Source organism: Schistocerca piceifrons, unplaced genomic scaffold (genome assembly GCF_021461385.2).
Source record: "Schistocerca piceifrons isolate TAMUIC-IGC-003096 unplaced genomic scaffold, iqSchPice1.1 HiC_scaffold_584, whole genome shotgun sequence".
NCBI lineage: Eukaryota > Metazoa > Arthropoda > Insecta > Orthoptera > Acrididae > Schistocerca > Schistocerca piceifrons.
This window is the reverse complement of record NW_025728826.1, coordinates 22,501-27,500: the sequence shown is the minus strand read 5'-3', so window position 1 is coordinate 27,500 and position 5,000 is coordinate 22,501. Positions and strand designations below refer to the sequence as shown.

Sequence of the window (5,000 nt, the reverse complement as noted above, 5' to 3'; positions counted from 1 at the left end):
GAATCAAGAAAGAGCTATCAATCTGTCAATCCTTCCGGTGTCCGGGCCTGGTGAGGTTTCCCGTGTTGAGTCAAATTAAGCCGCAGGCTCCACTCCTGGTGGTGCCCTTCCGTCAATTCCTTTAAGTTTCAGCTTTGCAACCATACTTCCCCCGGAACCCAAAAGCTTTGGTTTCCCGGAGGCTGCCCGCCGAGTCATCGGAGGAACTGCGGCGGATCGCTGGCTGGCATCGTTTATGGTTAGAACTAGGGCGGTATCTGATCGCCTTCGAACCTCTAACTTTCGTTCTTGATTAATGAAAACATACTTGGCAAATGCTTTCGCTTCTGTTCGTCTTGCGACGATCCAAGAATTTCACCTCTAACGTCGCAATACGAATGCCCCCGCCTGTCCCTATTAATCATTACCTCGGGTTCCGAAAACCAACAAAATAGAACCGAGGTCCTATTCCATTATTCCATGCACACAGTATTCAGGCGGGCTTGCCTGCTTTAAGCACTCTAATTTGTTCAAAGTAAACGTGCCGGCCCACCGAGACACTCAATAAAGAGCACCCTGGTAGGATTTCAACGGGGTCCGCCTCGGGACGCACGAGCACGCACGAGGCGGTCGCACGCCTTCGGCTCGCCCCACCGGCAGGACGTCCCACGATACATGCCAGTTAAACACCGACGGGCGGTGAACCAACAGCGTGGGACACAAATCCAACTACGAGCTTTTTAACCGCAACAACTTTAATATACGCTATTGGAGCTGGAATTACCGCGGCTGCTGGCACCAGACTTGCCCTCCAATAGATACTCGTTAAAGGATTTAAAGTGTACTCATTCCGATTACGGGGCCTCGGATGAGTCCCGTATCGTTATTTTTCGTCACTACCTCCCCGTGCCGGGAGTGGGTAATTTGCGCGCCTGCTGCCTTCCTTGGATGTGGTAGCCGTTTCTCAGGCTCCCTCTCCGGAATCGAACCCTGATTCCCCGTTACCCGTTACAACCATGGTAGGCGCAGAACCTACCATCGACAGTTGATAAGGCAGACATTTGAAAGATGCGTCGCCGGTACGAGGACCGTGCGATCAGCCCAAAGTTATTCAGAGTCACCAAGGCAAACGGACCGGACGAGCCGACCGATTGGTTTTGATCTAATAAAAGCGTCCCTTCCATCTCTGGTCGGGACTCTGTTTGCATGTATTAGCTCTAGAATTACCACAGTTATCCAAGTAACGTGGGTACGATCTAAGGAACCATAACTGATTTAATGAGCCATTCGCGGTTTCACCTTAATGCGGCTTGTACTGAGACATGCATGGCTTAATCTTTGAGACAAGCATATGACTACTGGCAGGATCAACCAGGGAGCTGCGTCAACTAGAGCTGAGCAGCCGGCCGCCCGGGAGTGTGTCCCGGGGGCCCGCGCGAACACGCAAGCGTCCGCTCAATCATTCTGCAAACAGGAGGAGGCTGAGCTCCCCTGCACAATACACCTCGAAACCCTCTCAGGTCCCGGCGGCGCGCAGCGCCGTCCCAAGTACTTGGTCGGGTTCGAGAGAGGCGCAATCGCCCGGAGTTAGGCGAGTAGACGCTTTCGGTGCGACCACCCGTGCTCCCAACTGAGCTTGCCGCTGCCGACAGAGGCCCGGGAGCGTGCTGTCGTGGCATTGCCGGCGGGAGACAACACGCGCCACCTACGGTGACCGGCAGCTCCAACGCCAGCGCCACAGAAGGACAAAAGCCCCACTTGGGTGCCGAAGCGAACTCTCCCAGCACAGCGCACGCGCCAACACATCCGCACAGCTGCGATACAAACCACCAGCGAGAACCGCTGGGGCGACCGAGCAGCAGACGGCGTCGCGGCGCCGAGCGCCGGGCGGCGGCGCATCCTCAACGCACACAGTCCTCAATCGGACCAGCACACTGAAGATGTCCACCGCGCTTCGCACCGGGCCCGCGAGGACCTACTTTGGCCGCACGGCGCCGCGCGCAGGGTGCGCCGGCGCGCAGCTGCGACGCCTGCCGCGTCCGTCGGCCGGCGCGCCTGCCACTGGCCGCCCCCACCAGCCGGCTGTAGCGCGTGCGCCCACGCACCGCGCGGCCAGCACGCCGGGAGGCGCCCCCTCACCGGCCGGGGACGGTCCCACCCAGCCACCGCCGCGTATCGCTTCACACCCAGATGCCGTTCAGTTTCGTCGGCATGGTGGGTATCGCTGGAACAACCGGTTCGTACCTCAACCTATCGTCGCCATCACCGATTCACCCCTAGCGAGAACAACCGCACCACAACAGGTTACCATTTGTTCATTTGCGTAACTTCACCAGAAAACGCAGGCGTCCATCGCCATTTGCAACTTCAACGATTATTGCATGCCTGTGTCAGGTGTCACGCCACACTACGTCTGCCCACATACACGCAACAAAATGTGCACGCCTAGACAATACGTGGAAGGTGGCCCCCGTACGTATGCGATGTCCATTGCTCGAACGACTGTCAACCGGCCTCTGTAGCATGTCGCAGATATGGAACGCGGTGCACCATGCCATCACGGTGTGTGAGGAGAGACGACTAGGTCCGAATACATCAACAGACAGCTCATGCTGATCGCCATCCACGGCGTCCGTTCCTCCCACACGTCTCTATGGCGTACCACACTGCAATCCAGCTCTCATAGGGAGACGACACGTAGCTGCGTGCACAATATTTGCACTGTATGGTCCGCCGTTTTTGGGCGCAGTCGTTGTACGGTCACACATGTGCCACGATGTATCATTCGGTACATAAGGACGAATGTGCAGTACAGATTGTGGTTTACGCGTACGACATTAGCGGACGGTTGACACAGGCCGCACCACAACGTAGCCTGAGTACGTCGCATGCGAAGGGCATTGAACATGCAAACTTCTCACCAACCAGCTTGCGAAGGCAGGGGGGCAAGGTGGGGACGTGGGGAGGGGCGGCATGTACGTCCTGCTGCCATCCACATTACAGTGTACAGCAGGAGCATGTGGAAAGTCAGCAAGACTTGCAAGGTGTTTAACATGAAGCGATACACAGGGGAGCGGGCAGTGCGAGTAGCGAACTATATTGCGAGGGTTGCGGGTGGGCAACACTACACTAATTGAACGAGTCGTATAACAATTACAGAGCAGGTTTAGGCGACAACATGGGTTACGTTAGGGGACAACGTGGGTTACGTTAGGGGACAACGTGGGTTACTTTAGGGGACAACGTGGGTTAGGTTAAGGCACAACGTGGGTTAGGTTAAGGCACAACGTGGGTTAGGTTAAGGCACAACGTGGGTTAGGTTAAGGCACAACGTGGGTTAGGTTAAGGCACAACGTGGGTTAGGTTAAGGCACAACGTGGGTTAGGTTAAGGCACAACATGGGTTAGGTTAAGGCACAACATGGGTTAGGTTAAGGCACAACATGGGTTAGGTTAAGGCACAACATGGGTTAGGTTAAGGCACAACGTGGGTTAGGTTAAGGCACAACGTGGGTTAGGTTAAGGCACAACGTGGGTTAGGTTAAGGCACAACATGGGTTAGGTTAAGGCACAACATGGGTTAGGTTAAGGCACAACATGGGTTAGGTTAAGGCACAACATGGGTTAGGTTAAGGCACAACATGGGTTAGGTTAAGGCACAACATGGGTTAGGTTAAGGCACAACATGGGTTAGGTTAAGGCACAACATGGGTTAGGTTAAGGCACAACGTGGGTTAGGTTAAGGCACAACGTGGGTTAGGTTAAGGCACAACGTGGGTTAGGTTAAGGCACAACGTGGGTTAGGTTAAGGCACAACGTGGGTTAGGTTAAGGCACAACGTGGGTTAGGTTAAGGCACAACATGGGTTAGGTTAAGGCACAACATGGGTTAGGTTAAGGCACAACATGGGTTAGGTTAAGGTACAACATGGGTTAGGTTAAGGTACAACATGGGTTAGGTTAAGGTACAACATGGGTTAGGTTAAGGTACAACATGGGTTAGGTTAAGGTACAACATGGGTTAGGTTAAGGTACAACATGGGTTAGGTTAAGGTACAACATGGGTTAGGTTAAGGTACAACATGGGTTAGGTTAAGGTACAACATGGGTTAGGTTAAGGTACAACATGGGTTAGGTTAAGGTACAACATAGGTTAGGTTAAGGTACAACATAGGTTAGGTTAAGGTACAACATAGGTTAGGTTAAGGTACAACATAGGTTAGGTTAAGGTACAACATAGGTTAGGTTAAGGTACAACATAGGTTAGGTTAAGGTACAACATAGGTTAGGTTAAGGTACAACATAGGTTAGGTTAAGGTACAACATAGGTTAGGTTAAGGTACAACATAGGTTAGGTTAAGGTACAACATAGGTTAGGTTAAGGTACAACATAGGTTAGGTTAAGGTACAACATAGGTTAGGTTAAGGTACAACATAGGTTAGGTTAGGTTAGGTTAGGTTACACGTTGTTGTAAGGAAAGGTGTAGGGGGGGGGGGGGCGGGGGCGGCAGGTTCGTTGATAGTGATTATAGTAAGTGAATGCTTGTGACATGATCAGATTTGTCACGTCAGGATGCACCTTTGGCTTATTAGAGGCGGCGCTCCAATTCTATGCTTGTGTGAGACCTGTGTCTTTGACTCATGTCATTGTTTGTGCGCTGTGACAGGAGGTACTATTGTGATGTTGGGTGCACCGTTGTATAGGACATGTGTGGGTGTTGGTGCCTGGTCTGCGCAATGGTGGATGTCGAAAGGCTGGGATATTGTATTTTCCGCATGGACCTCCTGGTCTGGTTGTGATAGTGTGGATTGTGTAATGTGGCGGAGAAGATGCACTGGATGTTGTTCCATGCTGGTGCTTACATATTGTATGTGCGCCTGTTAGAAGCAGAGAGTGGTGCGTGATCAGAGTGTCTGGCTGACGTGTGGTTCCCATTGTGGGCAGACTCTTTCAGCATGTATACGGACAGTTGTGTATATTTGCTGTAGTTTGATGGCTCTGCATTGATTACTAATCAGCGCC

The 5,000-nt window shown here is 52.6% G+C and overlaps 1 non-coding gene across 1 annotated transcript in view; it reads right to left on the bottom strand.

The window, feature by feature from the left end:
- The window catches only part of LOC124761606, a 1,909-nt gene extending 552 nt beyond the window's left edge, over positions 1-1,357 (bottom strand). The window contains exon 1 of the ribosomal RNA XR_007012446.1: positions 1-1,357. This exon is cut by the window's left edge and continues 552 nt beyond it. This is a non-coding gene — a ribosomal RNA (small subunit ribosomal RNA).
- Between the last annotated feature and the right edge of the window lie 3,643 nt (positions 1,358-5,000).